Below are 15,894 nucleotides of genomic sequence, written 5' to 3'. Positions count from 1 at the left end.
ATCAAATTCAGTCACCCAGTCTAAATATATTAAATTAGAATCTTAGAATGAGATCATCCCATTAAAAGGCTTTCTCTCTCTCTCTCTCTCTCTCTCTCTGTCACACACAGACACACACACACACACAGACACACAGGGAGAGAGAAGTAAGTTTCTAGGTCAGCCTGGGAGCTGCTGAATTTGAATCCACCAATCAGAGTGCCTGTTTACGTTTTCCCGCCAAAAGAGGTGCACCTTTTTACACACGCAGGCACAGAGAGGCACAGGATTATTGCAGCCTACTTTTCATAGTGACGACTCCCCTCAAACAAATGACCATAATTTCCTAACCGTAGGGGCTAGAGCGGTCATTCTTACACCGTTTTGTTCAGAAGAGATGGGGGAATCTTCCAGTGTTAACAATTTATCATTAAAATATGAATTATTAAAGATATTTGACTTGTAATGCAGCATAACTGAGTAGAGCGAAGCAAAAACTGCCTTGACTTGCCCTCAAACAACGGTTTGTAACTTGAAATCTGTTTGGAGTATCGATATCATTCTTTCACCGTAAGAGACAGCAGGCTTTGGTGAACAATCATGGAAATTTTCAGGTCGCTGTGGAAATCCAACAAAAAGTTATGACGAGAGAAAAAAGTGGTTCATTTCCAGACTTTGAAATCTGAAGAAATCTGAGCGAAGGACGAATTTCCTACCCTCAAACAAGTCCAACTCATTTCAGAACGGTAATAGGTGAGAAAGAAATTCTTGAATTGTGAGCGTCAGGAGTGTCTGAAGATATACCGGGACAAGCCTCATGTCTTAACTTTGCTTCGTTAAGGAGATATGACGATTCGAATATGCCTCTCATTACAGAAATCCAGCGGTGATTTTGAACAAGCTCTCCATTGACTTTATATGGACAGTTTTCTGACCTTGTGTTAGTCTGAGGAGATTTGCGAAAGTTCTATGAATACCACAACAATGATAGTGACATTTTCTGAAAGCCAGCAAAAATGCCTACGTTTTGATGTATAATTTGTGGAAGTTGAGTGAAAATTGAGCAAGTAGCAGGAAGTTGTTCGGACATGAAGAGAAGACTGCAAAAGCTTCAGTGACACACTGGAAGCCAAGAGCATAGCAACCATAACAACGCATGTATTTTGTGAAAAATCACAATTTTGCAACTCAAAACTTTAAGAGGCATAAAAGTAAAACAGTAAAAGATTTGAAAAAGCTGAATCATACCTGAATAGCCCAATAATTTGTGAACATTTTAAAGTTTGAATGGTTGTTCTAGGTGAAAGTATGAGGAAGTAGTTAAGTTTCAAAAACAAGCAAAATTTAGCAGAATTTTGGAAGATTTCCATTCATTTCAATGGGACAAATTAAAGGAAAAAAGTGGAATATTTTAAAAAGTATAATAGTTAAAAATAGCAAAAATCATAGCAGAAATTAGCAAAAATAGTTGAATAGTTTAAAATTTGAACGGTGAAAATCGGCTGAAAATTGTGGAAGTAGTTTAACGGCGAAAAGTGTACGGAAACACCCAGAATAATAATAACTAGAAAAATTTGCATTTCCTGCGAAAATGCAGTGTGGATGCTTAAAGCTGAAGCTGTATGCAAAAAGTAGCTGAAAAAGCTGAAAAGTTGCAGAAATTGTAAAAACTTTGCAGAAGCAAAAGAAGTTTGCTAAAATGGAATAACTTAGCAGAACTGCAATATCTTAGAGGAAACATAATACTTGGCAGAAATACAATAGCATAGCAGAATTTAGCAGAAATATTGTAACTTACCAGAAACATGATAACTTCTCAAAAATACAAGAATTTAGGAGAAATAGTATAAGATAACAGAAAGAATATATTTAGCCAAAAATACTTAAACATTACAGAAACACTATGATTTAGAAAAATAGTACAACAGAGCAGAAATATTGTGATTTACCAGAGACACTGTGATGAACTATGAATATTGTAATTTTAAATTGAGACTATGTTTTAGCACAAATATTATAATTTGGCAGAAATACTATAATTTAGCAGAAATACTATATTAAGCACAAATCCTATAAAAAGCAGAAATGGTATGATTAAGCACAAATACTACATTTAGTAGAAATACTTTGTTTTAGCACAAATCCCATAAAAAGCAGAAATACTGTACTATGATTTAGTAGAAAAACTATAATTAATCAGAAATACTAAATTTAGCAGAAATACTATATTAAGCACAAATACTATGAAAAGCAGAAATAGTATGATTAAGCATAAATACTACATTTAGCAGAAATACTATATTAAGCACAAATCCTATAAAAGCAGAAATAGTATATTAAGCACAAATCTTATAAAATAGCAGAAATAGTATGATTTAGCACAATAGTAATAAGTTAAACAGAAAAATTGGAAAAGCAAAATGGACAGCTGAAAAAATGCTGAACATGCTGAGGGTCCCTCAAATATACTTGTTAAATGACAAAAATCTGCAAAAAAATTTATTACAGCCACACAATCACAAATATGTACACATGAGGAAACACACATGCACAGAGAGACCCACACACAAGATCCAATTCAGTCAACCAGTCTAAATATATTGAATTTAAATCTTAGAATGAGATCATCCCATTAAAAGCCTTTCTCTCTCTCTCTCTCTCTCTCTCTGTCACACACACACACACACACACACACACACACACACACACACACACACACACACACACACACACACACACACACACAGGGAGAGAGAAGTAAGTTTCTAGGTCAGCCTGGGAGCTGGTGAATTTGAATCCACCAATCAGAGAGGCTGTGCACTTTTCCCCACCAAAACAGGTGCATCTGTTTACACACGCAGCAGCACAGAGAGACACAGGATTATTGCAGTCTATTTCTCATAGTGACGACTCCCCTCAAACAAATGACCGTAATTTCCTAACCGTAGGGGCTAGAACGGTCATTCTTACACCGTTTTGTTCAGAAGAGATGGGGGAATCTTCAAGTGTTGACAATTTAATATTAAAATATGAATTTTTAGAGATATATGACATGGATGACTTGTTGACTTAGAAGCCACGAATTCCCCAATATGCAAATTTGAATACCTGGAGCCCACATACATGATTGGCTGGCTGGGAAGCTGTGCAGGCCCTGATTTGTGGATTTGAATTCCTCAGCCCTCAGATATGATTGGCTGGCTTAGAAGCCATGAAGGCCCCAATATGCAAATTTGAATGCCTCAGGACACATATATGATTGGCTGGGAAGCCGTGCAGGCCCTGATTTGAAAATTTGAATTTCTCAGTCCTCACAGAGGATTGGCTGCCTGGGGACCTGGCAGAAATATATAGAAATACTATGATTAAGCATAAATACTACATTTAGTAGAAATACTATGTTTTAGCACAAATACTATAATTTAGCAGAAATACTATATTAAGCACAAATCCTATAAAAAGCAGAAATAGGATGATTAAGCATAAACACTACATTTAGTAGAAATACTATGTTTGAGCAAAAGTACTATAAAAAGCAGAAATACTATAATTTAGAACAAATAGTATAAAAAGCAGAAATACTATAATTTAGCAGAAATACTATGTTAAGCACAAATCCTATAAAAAGCAGAAATACTATAATTTAGCAGAAATACTATGTTAGGCACAAATCCTATAAAAAGCAGAAATACTATAATTTAGCAGAAATACTGTATTTAGCACAAGTACCGAAAAGTACCAGAAATACTATGATTTAGCAGAATAGTAATAACTTATTGAAACACAAATGCACAGAGGGACACACAAACACAGGCTCTAATCCAGTCAACCAGTCTAACTATATTCAATTTAAATCCTACAATGACATGCTGCCAAATAAGGGCAGGGTCCTCTCTCTCCCACTAAACACACACACACACACACACACACACACACACACACACACACACACACACAGAGGGAGAGAGCTGCCAAATTTAAATCCACCAATCAGAGTGGCTGTTTACGTTTTCCCGCCAAAACAGGTGCATCTTTTTACACACGCAGCAGCACAGAGAGGCACAGGATTATTGCAGCCTATTTCTCATAGTGAGGACTCCCCTCAAACAAATGACCATAATTTCCTAACCGTAGGGGCTAGAGCGGTCATTCTTACACTGTTTTGTTCAGAAGAGATGGGGGAATCTTCCAGTGTTAACAGTTTATCATTAAAATGTGAATTTTTAGAGATATATGACATGGATGACTTGTTGACTTAGAAGCCACGAATTCCCCAATATGCAAATATGAATGCCTGAGACCACATATATGATTGGCTGGCTGGGAAGCCGTGCAGGCCCTGATTTGTGGATTTGAATTCCTCAGCCCTCAGATATGATTGGCTGGCTTAGAAGCCATGAAGGCCCCAATATGCAAATTTGAATGCCTCAGGACACATATATGATTGGCTGGGAAGCCGTGCAGGCCTTGATTTGAAAATTTGAATTTCTCAGTCCTCACAGAGGATTGGCTGCCTGGGGACCTGGCAGAAATATATAGAAATACTATGATTAAGCATAAATACTACATTTAGTAGAAATACTATGTTTTAGCACAAATACTATAAAAAGCAGAAATACTATAATTTAGCAGAAATACTATATTAAGCACAAATCCTATAAAAAGCAGAAATAGGATGATTAAGCATAAACACTACATTTAGTAGAAATACTATGTTTGAGCAAAAGTACTATAAAAAGCAGAAATACTATATTAGGCACAAATCCCATAAAAAGCAGAAATAGTATGATTAAGCATAAATACTACATTTAGTAGAAATACTATGTTTTAGCACAAATAGTATAAAAAGCAGAAATATTGTAATTTAGCAGAAATACTATATTAGGCACAAATCTTATAAAATAGCAGAAATAGTATTATTTAGCACAATAGTAATAAGTTAAACAGAAAAATTGGAAAAGCAAAATGGACAGCTGAAAAAATGCTGAACATGCTGAGGGTCCCTCAAATATACTTGTTAAATGAAAAAATCAGCAAAAAAATGCACAGGGAGAGAGAAGTAAGTTTCTAGGTCAGCCTGGGAGCTGCTGAATTTGAATCCACCAATCAGAGAGCCTGTGTACTTTTTCCCGCCAAAACATGTGCCTCTTTTTACACACGCAGCACAGAGAGGCACAGGATTATTGCAGCCTATTTCTCATAGTGAGGACTCCCCTCAAACAAATGACCATAATTTCCAAACCGTAGGGGCTAGAGCGGTCATTCTTACACCGTTTTGTTCAGAAGAGATGGGGGAATCTTCCAGTGTTTACAATTTATCATTAAAATATGAATTATTAAAGATATTTGACTTGTAATGCACCATAACTGAGTAGAGCGAAGCAAAAACTGCCTTGACTTGCCCTCAAACAACGCTTTCTAACTCGAAATCTATTTGGAGTATCGATATCATTCTTTCACCGTAAGAGACAGCAGGCTTTGGTGAACAATCATGGAAATTTTCAGGTCTCTGTGGAAATCCAACAAAAAGTTATGACGAGAGAAAAAAGTGGTTCATTTCCACAGTTTGAAATCTGAAGAAATCTGAGCGAAGGACGAATTTCCTACCCTCAAACAAGTCCAACTCATTTCAGAACGGTAATAGGTGAGAAAGAAATTCTTGAATTGTGAGCGTCAGGGGTGTCTGAAGATATTCGGGGACAAGCCTCATGTCTTAACTTTGCTTCGTTAAGGAGATATGACGATTCGAATATGCCTCTCATTACAGAAATCCAGCAGTGATTTTGAACAAGCTCTCCATTCACTTTATATGGAGAGTTTTCTGACCTTGTGTTAGTCTGAGGAGATTTGCAAAAATTCTATAAATCCCACAACAATGATGGTGACATTTTCTGAAAGCCAGCAAAAATACCTACGTTTTGATGTATAATTTGTGGAAGTTGAGTGAAAATTGAGCAAGTAGCAGGAAGTTGTTCGGACATGAAGTGAAAATTGCAAAACCTTCAGTGGCACACTGGAAGCCAAGAGCATAGCAACCATAACAACACATGTATTTTGTGAAAAATCACAATTTTGCAACTCAAAACTTTAAGAGGCATAAAAGTAAAACAGTAGAAGATTTGAAAAAGCTGAATCATACCTGAATAGCCAAATAATTTGTGAACATTTTAAAATTTGAATGGTTGTTCTAGGTGAAAATATGAGGAAGTAGTTAAGTTTCAAAAACAGGCAAAATTTAGCAGAATTGCAGAAGTTTCCCATTCATTTCAATGGGACAAATTAAAGGAAAAAAGCTTAATATTTTAAAAAGTATAATAGTTAAAAATAGCAAAAATCATAGCAGGAATTAGCAAAAATAGCTGAATAGTTTAAAGTTTGAACGGTGAAAATAGCACAAAAATTGTGGAAGTAGTTAAACGGCGAAAAGTGTACGGAAGCAACTAGAATAATAATAATAAAGAATAAAGAGAAACAGGAACTCAATAGTGTGGATGCTTAAAGCATCCACACAATAACTAGAAAAATTTGCATTTCCTGCGAAAATGCAGTGTGGATGCTTAAAGCTGAAGCTGTATGCAAAAAGTAGCTGAAAAAGCTGAAAAGTTGCAGAAATTGTAAAAACTTTGCAGAAGCAAAGGAACTTTGCTAAAATGGAATAACTTAGCAGAACTGCAATCACTTAGAGGAAACTGTAAAGCTGAAGCTGTCTGCTGAAAATAGTTGAAAATAGCTGAAGAAGCTGAAGAAATCAAAGTCAGTGTTTAAAAAGTTGTTGAAATTTTAATAACTTTGCAGAAGAACATCAAGTTAGCAAAAATGTAATAACTTAGCAGAAATGCAATAACTTAGAAGAAACATAACAATTCAGCAGAAATGTTGTAGTTTACCAGAAGCTACAACTTAGCAGAAATGTAATAATTTATTAAAAAATTAATAACTTGGCAGAAATATTACAACTTACCAGAACTGCTATAATTTTGCAGAAATGTAATTATTAGGAAAAAAATGTATACAGATAACAGCTGAAAACGATGACGTAACCTCAAAGTTACTTGTTTAACTGTGAAAAATGACCAGAAACATTAGAAAAGAAAGAAAACCAATTCAATTCAATTTATATAGCAACAAATCACAACAAAAGTCGCCTTAAGGCGCTTCATAGATACAGAGAAAAACCCAACAATCATATGACATATGACCCCCTATGAGCAAGCACTTTGGCGACAGTGGGAAGGAAAAACTCCCTTTTAACAGGAAGAAACCTCCAGCAGAACCAGGCTCAGGGAGGGGCGGCCATCTGCTGCGACCGGTTGGGGTGAGAGAAGGAAGACAGGAATACCAGCCAGCAGATAAACTGATGTGAAACAAAACCAAGGTAAAATTGCAGAATTTACACAGTTGGTGAAAGGTAAAAATGGCAACAAAAACCCCCCAAACAAACAAACAAAAAAAACAAACAAACAACATTTAGTTAATAAGTGCACAAGATGATTCGATGATAAATATGGTACCAATCTACAAAATACTGTCGAAATGAAGTCCACATTGTGATATATTTCAGGTGTGGAGAGTCACAGAGCTAAACAATCGATGTGCATATTTAAAGAATCAAATAAAGAACATTGTTGTGGAATAAATTACAGTGAATAATAATCACTGCCCTGCGTTAGAGAGTGACTTATGATGATGTATTAATTGGCTTAACTTTACCTCTAACAGGTTTTCACATAGTGCTGTGACCAGGGTGAAATCCATCATAAACTGTAAACAGTAGAACCATTAGCATGAATGTTATGGTTCTACTCTGATCAAAACTCAAGTCAGCTGTGTGACCTGATATAAAATGATAAAGAGGAACACATATAAATGACCTTTATGAACTTTTCAAAATGACTTTATATGTCTGACCCATTATCTATATATATTAGAGCAGATGTGGAAAACCACTGTTAGACCTACTCTATACTAACACAAACACAGTCAAAAATTCATTGCTAGTGTGACATGTGGTCCTTTTTGCCTTTGACCAATGATATGCTGGTTACTTGGACCAGTTTAGTATTTGCTGTCACAGAGGAATGTTAACCATAAATCCAAAAGACAAAACTGAAAAAATATGTTAATTGCAAACATGTTTTTGCTTAGTAAGAGGATTGAAATTACATGGAAACTGTCACCTTAAAGCCTCATTGTAAATATCATCACAAACAGATGTTTTCCACACGGTTAACAAAGCTCCACCACATCCAATCACTGCATATAAATCTAAAAGAAAACAACAACAAATAAAATGTAATTAACACAAGTGAAGTCTAAGGAGCTTGGAAAGAAAAGCGTCTGGACTTCTTTGAGTTCCTTGAAGACGTTTCACCTCTCATCCGAGAAGCTTCTTCAGTTCTAAGGGTCAATGGTGGAGAGTCCCAGATTTAAACCCAGTGGGAGTTTCCCCCCAAAGAGGGACAAAGAACCCCCTGATGATCCTCTACCTAATCACATGAGCCAAGGTGTGAAAGTGGGTGTGGGTCCCAATCAGCCAGGGTTTCGGGTGAGCTCATTGTGAAACCTGGCCCCACCCTATCATGTGATTTCCCGAGGTCAGGAAATCACCCACGCCCACTCCCAGGATGTGAGTGGACGTTACGGTGTCTGGGGAGGGAACTCAAAACTGGATTATAGATGGCAGACAGTTGGTGTCGTAAACCACCGCCTCTGTTTAAAGATGGTCGCTCACAGTGGACGTAAATGGCTTCTTTCACTCCTCCATCTGTCCAAAATGTGAACATTGGCATCCTCAAAGACTGACCTTTGTCCTTTAGATGCAGATGAACTGCTGAGTCTTGTCCCGTGGAGGTGGCTCTTCTATGTTGTGCCATGTGCTTGTGAAGTGGCTGTTTGGTCTCTCCGATGTAGAAGTCTGGGCATTCCTCGCTGCACTGTACAGCGTACACCACATTGTTAAGTTTGTGTTTAGGAGTTTTGTCTTTCGGGTGAACCAGTTTCTGTCTGAGTGTGTTACTGGGTCTGAAGTACACTGGGATGTCGTATTTGGAGAAAACTCTCCTGAGTTTTTCTGATACACCGGCTACATAGGGGATGACAATGTTGTTGTGTCTGTCTTTCTTATCCTCCCTCGCTGGTGTCTGATGTTCTTTTCTGTGAAGCTGGAATGCAGGCACACTGGACGAGCTTATTCTAAAAAATGTGTGTCCTAATTACTCCAAGTTTGTGTTCCAGAGGGTGATGGGAGTCAAAGAGGAGGTACTGGTCCGTGTGTGTGGGCTTCCGGTAAACTTCGATGTTGAGTTTGCCGTTCTCTTCAATGTGCACAGCGCAGTCCAGGAAAAGCAAACAGTCGTCCTTTGTGTCTTCCCTGGTGAACTTGATGTTTTTATCCACAGCGTTGATGTGCGCAGTGAAGGATTCCACTTTTTGCCTTTTGATTTTGACCCAGGTGTCATCTACATATCTGTACCAGTGGCTGGGTACTCTTCCTTTGAAAGAGCCAAGAGCCTTCCTTTCCACTTCCTCCATGTAAAGGTTGGCTACAACAGGTGACACAGGGGAACCCATGGCACAGCCATGTTTTTGTCTGTAGAAACCCTCGTTGTATTTGAAATATGTAGTGGTGAGGCAGAGGTCTAACAGTGTGCACATCTGATCGGGTGTGAAGTTGGTCCTGTCTTCCAAGGAGCTGTCTTCTTGCAGTCGTTTTCTGACTGTCTCCACTGCCTCTGTAGTGGGTATGCAAGTGAAGAGAGAGACTACATCAAAGGACATCATGAGAACCTTCACAGACATGACACAAGGGAAGACTTTTGATTTAATAACTAAGCTTAAAACAAGTGTTACCTTTGAATATTTGTGGGAAAAATCTGATGCTACCCCAAGAATACAAAGCCACACTGGAAATGATGACAGGCTTGCAGCCCTCTGTCTTCCTGGAGTGAGGTGCCCGATCAGTAGAAGTGAATTGACAGAAGTCAGTGTCTGTAAGAGTGGCCAAACACTGATACTCTGTCCACTTGCGTAGAGTCTAAGAAGCTGGAATGCAGGCACACTGGACGAGCTTGTTCTAAAAAATACAGAAAAAGGAACATTTTTTTTGTCTGTAGAAACCCTAAAAACTACAAATAAGTTATACAATGAACAATATTGAAATACCTTATAGGTGCTGCAGGCCACATAACCAGAATCCAGAGCAATCTCACACTCACATGATGGTGAGGAAAGACATGAGCTCTGCAATGAGGTTTGAAGGCCTCAGTTGGGACACGGAAGAACTCAGAAGACAAGCAATACCTGCACAGAGAGACAGAGTAGAAAAAGCATAGATTTGTAATCCATAATGTGAATTAAAACTCAAAAAGTGTCAACAAGTATAATCATTTGAGTGTGGAATTATTTATGCAATAAACAGGATTTTAATTAATTAATTGAATTAAAAACACTGACATTTTTTTTTATCAAAGATAAAGAATGATACCTCTCTCTGCTCTGAGGATCACTGAGCATCTCTGACAGGAAATACAGTTTCCTCAGTATGAGTCATCATTGATGGTCTCAGAGGTGTGTAGTGTGGTAGCATGATGATGGTCTCCAGATCAGGCAGGAGGTCAGGTGATGGGTGTGTCATCTTCTCCATTGAAGACACACTGGTATGGCAATTCATAACACAGCAGTCTCCTTGTGGCATGTAGTTATCTGTGCAGTCCAGCACTGATGGATCAGGTTTGGCTCAGCAGTTCATGAAGATGGTGTCTGAAAAAATATATCTAACAAAACACGTGCTTATAACACCACCCACCCAGCTCAGCCCCCAAGTGTCTATGTAATGCTGGTATGGGGTGTCGGTTACTAAGTCTAATTAGTGCATCAGAAAGCGGGGGCTACACCTAAAGCCCACACTTTTTGATGTCTTTGTTTATTAGCAGCTTTTTCCAGCTGCTCAGAGAATTCTGACTTGGCCTTTATCCACCCAAACCCAAACCCACCCGGATAAAGGCCAAGTCAAACTCACACACCATACCAGCATTGCATAGACACTTGGGGGCTGATCTGGGTGGGTGGTGTTAAACTGTAGTCGGGAACTTTCAGAAAACTATCCATTTACTTCTAAATCAGTTTTTATACATATTCTGTAAGCTGTACTAATGTTTTTCTCTACATAATGTATCATTATAGACATCTCTGGTAGCCTAAAGATAGTTTATAACTTTTGACATTTTTTACCTGTAAAACATGATAAGCAAAACCTCATTCATCACAAAAACTTTTGATTCTACAAAAGCTACTATAATCAAGAAAATATAATTGTCTGTATTTATTCATGTGAGCCATAATAAATACCTGCATTTATGTGGGATTTATTTATTTACTATTTCATATTTTCAAGCCCTTGGAGGGGAAGATCTCGTTTGTTGAGCTACATACGTCACAGTAAAAAGATTTAGTCATTTAAAACATGAGAATAAAAGAAATGATGTTGGTTTAATAAATGTTGCAGCACATTTCAGATCAGAGGTGCATGATAGCAGATGTTCTCTGCTCTGCATGAAGTTCAGCAATGATTTGGTGAAATGATTAATAACATTGCAATAAGAAAGGGTCTTCTGACAGACAGAGTAGGGAAGACCCTTTTTTCAATGAAAAATCTTTTTCATGCTCTACAATCAGTAAACTCTGTAACAAACATGATCTGTAATTGTTTCAAAACTCACCAGACGACTTCATGATTGGCTCGAGGACAGGACACAAAAGACAGGGTTGTGGTAACTGTAATATGATCTCAGAACACCTGAATACAGACATTTCTGTGGCTGAGAAATAAAAATGAGGTCAAGCAGGGTGTTCTTGTCTGTAGTGGCAGAAGTGATCAGCTGTGAATACCCTCTCGACTGAAACTGCTCCAGAATCTGTTTTCTTCCACTCTGCAACTGGTTCTCATTAAAATCTCCACACACAATGATTGGGTGACAGTCCATTATTTCAAGTGAATCTAAAAGACTTACCAGGTTTTGCATGAATGGTGTCAAACTGTAGTCAGGGGGTCTGTACACAACAGCAATGAGTGCAGGGAATGGAGCCTGAACCTTCAACACTAAAAACTCAAGATCAGTGACATTATGCAGATACTGTTTTACCTGAACCTGAAAATGATTCCTCAAATACACAACAACTCCCCCACCACTTCTGCTGGCCATGTGAGGAAAGTTTGTGTAGGACACATGTCTGTTGCGTTTGAACATGGTGTAGCCGTCCAAATGAAGACTGTCTGCAACAAAGGAGCCTTGAAGGTGAGACTCAGTGAGACACAAAACATCTGCTAAACACATTTCATGATGACTCTTGATGTCACTGATGTGAGATGGCAAACCCTCCGTATTGTGATGGATCAGTGTAAGAGTGTCAAGTCTGCTGGCTGTTTCTCTGACCTGAAGAAGAGGCATCATTTCTTCAACACTGGCTTGTCTCATGGTTTGGAGCGCTGCAGTTACCTCGGGATTGGCGTAAATCTTTTTCTCATCCAAGTCCTGCAAATAGAGTCCACTGAGAGACGTCACCCTGCTGAGAGCAACGTAAGCCATACCTGGTTCAAAAATGTTCTTCATTGAAACTACAGCTGTCTGTGTTGTAAGACCCTGAGTTTTGTGAATTGTGCAAGCGAATGCTAGCTTTACAGGAAACTGTCTGCGTACTGCTCCTTTAAACTTCAGACTCTCCTCTGCTCTCTCAATGTAAACCAGATCATCAGATGCTGCATTAGCACTGCGGTTGTGTCTCATAGGCTGCCGGTTGTCCATCCTGAGCCCCAGTTTAATTATGTGTCCATCATTTTCAGATCTCACCACCTTTACCAGTATACCAAAAGCACCGTTGACTAAACCGTTTAGTGTGTCCAAGTTTCTGGTCAGCATGACTCGAGCTCCTTCAGCAACATTCAGAGTGTCAGGTAAATCATTTCGCCCACCTGTAAATGGTTTGTCTCTTCGTTCCATTCTGCCTGTACATTTATCCTTCTGGAAATCGTCTGCATTGATGATTATGATGTTTGAATGAAGCTTCTTCAGGGTATCTGTGTTGTGGGATTCCACATTCTTGTTGGTGGCATAAATGTGTAAGACCTCAGTTGGACATTCTTCTGGTGCAGTCACAGCCTGTGACAACAAATCTCTGTCGCACTGAGAAAGCTCATCTGTCTTTTCTTTGACTCTAATCCTGTTCAGCATCTCTGCAAAGGCCACATCATCTTTCTGACGCATGATCTCGGTTAGAGTGATCATCTGAAAATGCTCCTGCCATAGGTCAATCTGTTCTGGATCGTAAACACAGAGAGGTTTAGACTGTCGCACTGGTGGCAGCTGGTAAAAATCTCCAACAGCTAAAACTGACATTCCACCAAAAGGTCTCTGAGTGCCTTTGATTTGTTTCAGTCTTGCATCCACATAAGCAAAAAGGGGTTTTGAAACCATTGAAATTTCATCAATAACAATAATTTCAGCATTCATCAGCTCAGATCTGACTTCATCCAGTTGGTTACCAAGTCCTTGAATGGGTGGTTTCAGACTCCTGGGTAGTTTCAGTAGAGAATGTAACGTAGAGCCACTGATAGAAAAAGCTGCTGTACCGGTAAATGAAGTCAGTAAAACAGTTGGATTTGATATGTCAGCTTCTTCTGCATTAGCAGGCAGTCTGCTCAGGATCTTTGATGCTTCAGAATGAATACACTTAATCAGATGTGACTTTCCAGTTCCTGCACCACCGTTGATATAGAAGAAAAATGGATCTGGGTTCAAACCACAAACTCGCTGAATACACCAGTCTCTTATAGTATAGAACACGCAGGCCTGCTTCTGGTTCAGATTCTGATACATTACACGTACCACGGCTGGATCTACTGCAGGTTGTTCTCTGACGGCTCTGATCTTTGTTACAGCATCAGACTGACGACTGTAGTCGGGAACATTCTCCTGTTCGTTCTCATCATCAGAATGTCTCTCAGGAAGATTCTCATCGCATTGCAGCCTCACAACTTCAGATTCAGGAGCCAGATTACACCATTCATCAATCACAACATCCCTATTTTGTTCAAACTCTTCCAGTGCACTCTCAATATCCTCAGAGTTCTTCTCATACTTGTCTTTATTTCTTTTCACAACCCTTTTCACAGACTCACTGTGGTCTGAACATGGAAGTCGTACAAAACCTGAGTTGTAGAAGGACTGATAGGTTTGGAACCCTTGTGGTTTCAGTTCCTGCTCTGATCTGTGTGGAAGGTAAAGTCTCAACAGTCGACCATAATATTGCTCAGGATCTTTTTCCTGTGAACAGTGGTAATATCTGATTATAGCTGGTTTATCATTTTTTCGCCTTTGTACAAATCCAAGCTGGTTTAGAAGAGGAAGCACATCTTTTCCTTCATTTGGACCACTCACCAACCTGCACAAGGCAGCAAAATCAGCCAGTGACATTTCCTCATATTCTGGGGTCTCAGGTCTGCATTTGTATTTATCACTCAAACTTGTCATCCAAATATTACAACTGTCGTGTGTTGTGCTTTCCAGGAAGCTCATGGGCCGACTCATTTTTACTGGGTTATCATCTGTTGGTACAAATACAACACTGCGGGAACATTTTTTCATTTTTAGGCCACAGACTCGAGTCACACACTCCTGTGCGCTGATCTCTCTCTTTTTTGAGTAAGCTTGCATCACAGCTCTCATTTCATCACATTCATTGACGGTGTTCTTATCAGAGTTGTCAATAACTGTCTTCAGGTATTCAGAGAGGCCAGATTCTTTCTTTGTTATATATTTACAGAGGTATTCTATACATGAATAGGCATTCAAAATGAATGAGACATCTAAATTAGAGTTCCAGGCTTCAAGCAGGTCTGGGTTGTAATTGTTGATCCAACACTCATTTGGGTCACGTTTCAGAATCAGAGCTGTTTTCTTGTTTATGTCTTGGAGGCATTGTTCATACTCATTCATTGTTAAGTTGCATCGTGACAGAATCTGCTCTATGGTGAGGGAAGCAGCTTCAGGTTCCTTCAGCAGGTTCAACAAAGGTCTGAGTTTGGCTTTTGCAGCTTCAGTGTCTGAATCCTCATCCTGTCTCACAATCATTGTTCTTGTGGCTGGTGGTTTTGGAAACCCAAATCTACAACCAGAGTTCACACTCTTAAAGCATGTCTTTGTGTGGTTTTTGCTGTGCTTTTGTAGCTCAGTGACTTTTTTGTGCAGTTCAGGTTGTTTTTCTGGATCAGGGAGTTGAGCTGAGATGTATCTGTCCACAAAGTCACAGACAGTTTGGTCATCATCCACATCTGCTTCTACCTTTTCTCGAATCCACAGCAACATGTGTATATGTGGACTACCTCTGTGCTGGAACTCAACTCTGTAAAAGTAATCAATGATCTCACCAAGGGGCTGTGCAGGAGAAAAAAGCAAATCTCTGAACAAAGCCTCAACACGTTTATCAAACATTCGCATGGTGGTTACTGGATTTGATCTTAGAATTTCACACTTTTCTGACCAGTCCAGGGCTTCAAAATCAACCTCTTCACCTTGCTGTCTCTTTATTGCTTGAATCACTTCAGGCCATCTCATCTCAGCAGCAGAGAAAGTGACAAAGAACTGAGGTGTTCCTATTTGGCGAACCATGCTGAATAGATCTCTGGTAGTTTTCTGCCAGTAAGCTGGAGTTCCTCTGAGTGGCTGCATAAATCTGATTGCATCTTTATTTCTTACCAGCTTCTCTACTTCTGTCTTACTTTGTAACATTCCTGATGTGATTTTGCGTCCATCTTTGGTCATAGTTTTACCTTTCCTTAGCTGTATTGTCATGCTGGAATTAGCCAAATGTATTTCAGTGACAAACTGTGAGAAAAACAAGTAATTTGTGCCTTTAGCAAAT

The 15,894-nt window shown here is 38.9% G+C and overlaps 1 pseudogene across 1 annotated transcript; it reads right to left on the bottom strand.

Moving 5' to 3' along the window:
* Nucleotides 1–6,739: 6,739 nt before the first annotated feature.
* Nucleotides 6,740–15,104, bottom strand: LOC145423730 (uncharacterized; annotated as a pseudogene). The gene is made up of 5 exons (XR_013904768.1): nucleotides 14,962–15,104; nucleotides 13,860–14,241; nucleotides 12,695–13,133; nucleotides 12,411–12,565; nucleotides 6,740–9,765 (listed from the first exon to the last, which is right to left on the bottom strand). The product of XR_013904768.1 is annotated as an uncharacterized LOC145423730 (transcript).
* Nucleotides 15,105–15,894: the final 790 nt, after the last annotated feature.

This window comes from Astatotilapia calliptera, chromosome 22 (genome assembly GCF_964374335.1).
Source record: "Astatotilapia calliptera chromosome 22, fAstCal68.1, whole genome shotgun sequence".
NCBI lineage: Eukaryota > Metazoa > Chordata > Actinopteri > Cichliformes > Cichlidae > Astatotilapia > Astatotilapia calliptera.
Note: the sequence above shows the minus strand (reverse complement) of the source record. Positions and strands in the feature narration are given on the sequence as shown.